Source organism: Tupaia chinensis, unplaced genomic scaffold (genome assembly GCF_000334495.1).
Source record: "Tupaia chinensis unplaced genomic scaffold, TupChi_1.0 Scaffold138910_1, whole genome shotgun sequence".
NCBI classification, from domain to species: Eukaryota; Metazoa; Chordata; class Mammalia; order Scandentia; family Tupaiidae; genus Tupaia; species Tupaia belangeri.
In genome coordinates, this window is record NW_006198801.1 from 2,144,641 (window position 1) to 2,151,725 (window position 7,085).

Consider the following 7,085-nt stretch of genomic DNA (forward strand, 5'->3'; position numbering starts at 1 on the left):
GGAAAGAGATGGAAGATTAGGTGGCATGGTGGTTAAGGTGCCAGGTATTCCCATGTGTCCAACCACAGTTCGAGTCCCAGATCTTGTGGCTTGCTTTCTCACTTTCTCTCTCTCTCTCTCTGTTTCTGTCTCTGGTCAAATTTAAAAAATAAGTCAATGAATAAATAAAAGTAAATAAATAATTTTTTTTTTTTTGAAAAGAATTTAAAAAAAAAAAAAGAGGGGGAAGACTGAATGGAGGCATTTTGGGACTTGGGCAAAGGGCGCAGTCTGCAGAGGCCTGGTGGGGAGGTCAGCGCGAGGACAGCAACTGTGCCATGCTCCTCAGGTGCCGACTCCAGGGCCAGGCATCCCCTGGATTATGTGCGTTGATGGGATTTCACCTGTTAGGGGAACTAAGAGGTTTCCAGAGGAATCCCCCTGCGTGATTTGCCTCCTATTGTCCCAAACATGCTCCCCTTCTCCTGGTTCCCAGCTCCCCTGGGCCAGGGGCACCCCCTGCAATGGGGAGGGTTTGGAGGTAGCTTACAACAGGCACCTCTTGTGGTGTTTGGGACACAAACTAGGCTACTGGCTAAATAGACAGGTTCTGTCTCTAGAGATTCGGTTCCTTGTCGGTGCCAAGGTCAGACTGCCCCGCAGTACGGACGGAACCCTTGGGAGTCCTGTCTGCCTCTGCCCCCACCACCCTTCCCCGCTCCTCCTCAGGGTCCAGACTCAGCACTTGGGTGAAAGCAAAGTGGAACACCGTGTTGGTCCCACACGTGTTTCCTGAGCACCCATTGTACGCAGGCACTGCTCTGGGTGCCGGGGACCCTCACAAAAGAGAAAGGCAGAGAGGTCCCTGTTCTCAGGGGCCACTATTCCATGGCAAGGGTTGGGATCAGTCAGTATGCACGTGGTGCCAGGCATGCCACGTGCCATGGAGAGACGAGAAGCAAGTGCTGCCGGGGCCTGGGACAGCCTCTCTGGGGAGGTTTTATTTCCAAGACCCGAGTATCAAGAAAGTGCGTTGCAGTTCTGGGCAGAGGGCACAGTGGGTGCAAAGGCCCTGAGGTGGAGAAAGCAAGCGTCGATATGTCCAGGACCTGACGAGGAAGCCAGCTTGGCGGGAGTGAAGCACGGTGGGTATGTGAAGGTGGCAGAGCCTTGGGGAGTCGTGTCGTCTAAGCCACACCAGAAGGAAACCTTGCAGAGTTCAGTCTGTTCATTGTTCTGCGGGTCTTGGTTCCCTTCTAACATGGCAGCTTCTGTGCACTTGGGTCTCTGTCAGCCACAGCCCCCTGGGCCTCCTCAAGGTTCCCACCGTGGGACTTAGGCACTGGCTCAGGTCCCTGCTCAAGTGTCCCCTTGTCAGCAAGGCCCGCCTGAGCACTTGCCTGGCTCGCTGGATACTTCCCTGATCTATCGCACCGTCGGGGCTGGCCCCTCCCCTAGACTGAGTGCTCTACCAGGACGCGGATGTTCCTGCTCTTCTGTCCTCTGTGAGTGGTACCAGGCCTGGCAGAGAGGCCGTCCTTGTGATTGGGGTCCTCGGTGGGTAAAGTAGATCCTTGCTGAGAAAGGGGGCTTAGGCACAGGTCAGTCCTAAAGCTAGAGGATCCCCTGAGGTAGTTGGGCTCAGGGTGGGCCTGACGTGGGATTTGCATGGGGAAGGGGGTGTCATACAGGGCAGGGGCAAGAGCTGAGCAAGGCCGAGGAAGTGGGAATGGCACAGGGGCCGGGAAGGCAAGCCAGACTCCCCCTTCATTGTCAGAGCACAACCCTGGATGGTAGGGGGTGTAAACTGAGGCAGGCAGGGGCCTCCCTGGCAGCTGGCAGGTGAAGCCCATGGCAGAGGTGAGTGGGCTGGTAGTGGAGTCCTCGCGTGCAGGCTGGGGACAGTGAGCACTTTTTCATCATCCCCCTTCCTGGTCTAGGGTTCTTTCTGAGAAAGAGGAAAGTGTGGTCCTGACCTGACCCATCCTCTGCTCTCCCCGGGGCCCCTGGCTCCATATGGGTCCGCTCTTTCCACCTAGGGATGGCAGCTTTCTTCAGAGCCTGAGGGTCAGGTGGGGACAGGCAGGGGAAGGGTTTTTGGGTGCATTTGTATACGCCCCAGAAGGCTTTCTCTCTTTCTCATGGGGGTCTCGCCCTTTCACCTGGGCTGACTTCCTTGGGGCAGGGGGCCACTTTTTTCTCACCAAAGGTCAGAAGGTAAGACAAGCATGGCCAGCGGGTGACTGATGAGTAAGAAGCTGCAGCCCCTGTGTAGAGGAAGCAAACCCATATAGAACCAGGAGCCCAGGGGAGATGCAGGGAGGGGTCAGATCAGGACCCCCTTCCGTGTTTCCCAGAGCAAACCCTAGATCCGATCAGAGGGTGGCACAGTATGCACAGGACGTGACTGGTAAATAACGAAGCTCTTACGAAGTTGGGCATAGTAATCGTCTGTCCAGCTCCTTAACCACTAGGCCATGGGCCCTTGTGGTTAAGGGAGCTGGATCCCACGTGGCTGGCTATGGTTAAAATCCTGGGCCGAGCGCTTTGAAAACTTCCAGGCACGTGTGTGTGTGTGTGTGTGTGTGTATGTGTGTTTGTGTACCCCAAAATCTCTACAGGACAGAGAAATGGAGACGGGATTACAGCATGACCACGTCTCATTGTGAGGTCAGAGGGTGGGTACTTTCTCTCTCACCAACTCTCTGTTTCTGTTTTTCTCTCTGGTGAATACATATGCCCTCTGGCAAATTAAAAAAAAATACATGCTCAAGGTTTTTTTTAGTCGAATAAACATTTTAGAGTAGGGTACAGAACGTGCCTGCATTTCTAGGATCAAACACTGGACTTGAGAGTCCTCTGTGCCCCTGGCTGAGGGCTGTGCACCATCCTCCGTCCAGTCTCTCTGGGGTTGCTGGTTCACCCTGTCTCTAGGATCCAGGTGTTTCTCTGTAGAAGTCGCCCAGGTGTTATGAGGCCTGGTCTGAGCTATCTGAGCAGGGGTGTAGCGTAGCAGGCCCAGATAAATCAGTTTGTTGCCTGTATTTGTGCGTGCCTACTGCAGACTGGGCAGTGTCATAAGCAGTGGGGTAACAGGGAGCGAGACAGATGACAGTCACTAGCCTGTGGAGCTGCCATTCAGAGGTAGAGGCAGACACACACACTTCAGTGGGAGGTGCAGCGGGGAGAGAGGAAGGAACAGAGAGTGGGAGGGCAGGGAGGCCGGACGCGGTACCGGGCAGTGAGGAGCGCTCCGGTAGTCCAGCAGCCCGTGCAGAGGCCCTGAGATGAGCGCATACTAGGATTTGAAGAGAGCAAGGAGGCCTGTGTGGCTGGGGGAGATGAGTGAGGGGGCACGTAGGAGGAGGGGAGGGCAGCGAGGTGAGGGGGGAGCACCCAGGACTTGGGGCCACCAGGAGGAGCCCCAGGGGCCAGCACAGGATTACAGATACTAACTCCGGAGCGCATCAGACTAAACTGTCTGCTAGGCCCAGCGACGCTTCGTGGCGTCAGCAAGAGATTTCACCTTTCTAAGCCTTGGTTTCCACATCTGCAAGGTGAGGGTCAGAATAGCCCCTCCACTGACGTGGCCAGGTGTCTGTGGGCAGGCTCGCGGGCATCCGTCGTGGTGAAGGAAACGAAGCCGAGCTGCGGTAAGCCACTCTTTGTGGCTGGGACTAGTTGCAGACTGTCATGGCAAAGGCAGAAAACAGCCATGGAAGGGGGCTAGGAGCCCCACTATGTGCTGGCCTCTGCTACCCATGGGGGCCAGGGCAGGTCAGATAAGAGGTGGGGACTCTGGGGACGGCCCGGGGCAGGAGAGGAAAGGCACATTGGGAAGGAAGGGAGGAAAGAGCAGAGGCCAGGCCCAGCCTTGGAGAAGATGATGATGATGATAAGAGATAAAATCAGTAGTCTTCCTGCAGCCCTCAAGAGGACAGGCAGGTAAGACCCCAGCCTTTGATGTCCAACTGCCCAGGTTCAAATCCTGACGGGGTACCCTGGACTAGGTTTTCCCCTCTGGCTCAGGTTCCCGTCCTGGGTGTTAGGATGATGGGAGTGCCTGTGTCAGGTTTGTCGTGAGGATAGGACGGGTCAGGCACCAGAGCAGGCCCAGCACACACTAATCTCCACGAGCGCAGCTGCTGCCGTGCTGAGAATGGGCTCCTGGCTAGACAGGCCTAGAGTCTCACGTTCCCTCTGGCACCCCAGCAGTGTCACTCAGGCAAGGGAGCGCCCTCTTAGTGCCTGTCTTGCTTGTCTGTAACCCGGGGTTCTAATGGCCCCTCCCTCGTGGGTCAGCTGTGCAGGTTAAGAGTGGATTTGGGTGGAGTGCTTAGGAGAGGGTGGCACTTAGTAGGTGCTCTCCGTGGTGCCGGTTGCTGCTGGAACAGTGGCCACCGTACTGAACACATACTGGGGAGTTCCCAGTGGCCGGCTCCCCTGACCCAGGCCGTCAGTGTCTGGTGTTCTCTGTGTCTCCTTAGAAAAATCACAGGAAGCAGCCACTTGTGTTGCCCTCTTTTACCAGAGGAGGGAACGGGGACGTCGTGACTGAGCTGCTCGCCCGGCCGTACATGGAACTCCTCGGGCGGTCGGTGTCATCCCCATCTTACAAATCAGGCAGCTAGTCCGGAACCCCAGCACCCGCTCTCTGTTCCTCCATTCTGCACCTGGGCAGGCTCAGGTCTTTCTGTAGCAACCTCTTCCTCTCCCTCCGAGGCCTGGCTCAGGGCCCGCAGGAGTCAGGAGCTTATGGTGGGAAAGGAGGGGGAAGGGAAGAGCTGGCAGGGCTTGGAGCTGCCTGGAGGGGCCAGGGCGCGGCTCTTGCCCGGTCACTATAAACACGGTCAGTTCCTCTGTTTGTCCTGTCCTCCCTGTGGTGCCCAGAGGGAAGGGGTGGCCCTGGGCAAATATCCGGAGGTCTGCCCCCCACTCCCTTCCCCTGCAGGGTCACATGGGGCTGCAGTGGGAGAGGGTGGAGAGGGGCAGGTGGGTGAGAGGCAGACTGCCCTACTGGCTGGGAGCTCCCTGCCCATCCCCACCAGCTTGATCCTGAGCTCCTCCCACCCCAGGATGTGCCCCTCCCTCTCGGGTATGGTGAGGGGTCACATGGCTGATCCTACTCCTGCAGAGGCCCTGGAAGCTGCCCTGGTGCCCCCAGGTGGTGGGAGGAGGGAGCCAGCTGGGCAGGGAAGAGGCCAAGGTGAGCAGCAGGGGTGGGATGGTGGGCACAGCGGTAGGACCTGGGTATAGACCTGTGCTGGTAAAGCACAGAGAGCGAGGAAGGGGCGTCTGGGGTGCGTGGTGATGACCCAGGTGGTGAAGGCGGCCAGCAGTGGGCTGGGGTGGAGGGGTGTTCAGGGGCTGGTAATGGGGAGAAACACGAAGGGGGCTTCCAAAACATAGGCAGAGGGGACCCCACCCTGCCTGGGGCTATCCCGGCCCATTATCCTGGCACCCCAGGCCCACTAGGCAGCAGGGGAACTGGGCCCTGGCCAGGCCTGGCCGTAGCTCCCACTGGCCTCCTGGGACCTGTTGAGACAGGTTGGCTGCTAGGTCCCCACCCGCCTCCCACTGACTCCTGCTGCCAAACCGGTTTCCCTGGATGGCTACCCATTGATGTCCCACCTCTAGGCTAGGGGTGGCAGCCCCACCTCCCAAAGCTGCTCCCACAGAAGGAAAGTCTGAGGAGGAGATCGGGCTCCAGAGGGGTCTGCTTGGCCACTACAGCACTCTCACTAGATCTAACTGGGCTTGGTGCCAATCCAGTGCCGGGTACTGACCCAGTGCCAGGCCTTGAGGAGCCAGCCTGGCACACAACAAAGTCCCACCAGCTCACATGATTGCAGCTCACATGGCCCCCTCTCCTGGGCAGCCCACCTGCCATCCCTCCAGGCTGGGTCAGATGCTCCTGCCAACCTGGGCCTTGACCACTCTGGGCTCTCAAGGGACAGGTCTTTCTGCCCCTAATGGATACCCCTATGAGCCAGCGGCTGTATTAGTCCCCCCGTGCCCCTAGCACCAGCTGGCAGGAGGCTGCTCACAAAAGAGGCCCACTGGAGAGTTGTTACTGAATGAGGGAGTGATGGATGTTTTCTCTCCATTTTACAGATGAGTAACCCGGAGCCCCGAGAGGAGACCTCACCTGCCCAAGGGCACTAGCCCAGCCAACATCAGCCAGGTCTGTGTAACTCCAGGGCCCGTGTGTGGGACAGCTGGGGTGAGTCCTTTGATCTGGGCCTCCTGCCACAGGCCCTGACTGGAACAATTGCCCTAAGCACAGCATAGGTGCCCACTATGCCAGCCCTGTGCTCAGCCCTCTCAGCTCACGGCCATTAAGTCACTTGCACCACAGGTCAAGGGCACAGGGGGTCGTGTTCTGCTGCCCAGCTCCTCTTCCCATCATTTTTCTAGGCTTCCTGTAAAATGCCACCATCAGCACATCTCCCCAAAAGGGAGGAAAGCACTTCCCAGCAGCACTTCCCAGCAGGGTGTGGTCACACTGCAATCCCATCTCCATTTCTTCATCCTTTCTGGATTTTGGGCACGCACACACACGCCCCAGAGTTTTTGTCAAACCTTCAGAGCTGGGGTTTGAACCAGGTTAGCCATGTGGGATCTGACTCCTCTGACCTCCACTAGTCTTTGGGGCCAGCTCGGCCCCTCTGGATTTTTTGTTAGCACATGTGCTTGCCAGAGAAAGAGCAAGTATGTTCACCAGAGAGAGCAGGAAAAAGAGGGAAAGCAGCTCCTCTTCCCATCATTTTTCTAGGCTTCCTGTAAAATGCCACCATCAGCACATCTCCCCAAAAGGGAGGAAAGCACTTCCCAGCAGCACTTCCCAGCAGGGTGTGGTCACACTGCAATCCCATCTCCATTTCTTCATCCTTTCTGGATTTTGGGCACGCACACACACGCCCCAGAGTTTTTGTCAAACCTTCAGAGCTGGGGTTTGAACCAGGTTAGCCATGTGGGATCTGACTCCTCTGACCTCCACTAGTCTTTGGGGCCAGCGTGGCCCCTCTGGATTTTTTGTTAGCACATGTGCTTGCCAGAGAAAGAGCAAGTATGTTCACCAGAGAGAGCAGGAAAAAGAGGGAAAG

At 57.2% G+C, this 7,085-nt stretch overlaps 1 protein-coding gene across 4 annotated transcripts in view; it reads left to right on the forward strand.

Annotated features, from left to right (window-relative positions):
• Nucleotides 1-7,085, forward strand: part of PAK4 (p21 (RAC1) activated kinase 4) — a 31,542-nt gene that overhangs the window by 13,328 nt on the left and 11,129 nt on the right. For 3 of the 4 annotated variants that reach the window (XM_006161741.3, XM_006161740.2, XM_006161743.2), the window contains exon 2: nucleotides 6,094-6,163. The gene's annotated coding sequence lies outside the window, so the exon portion shown is untranslated. Of the gene's footprint in view, nucleotides 1-5,163; nucleotides 5,186-6,093; nucleotides 6,164-7,085 lie in introns of those variants that run through there. The other variant, XM_006161742.3, reaches the window with a different exon arrangement.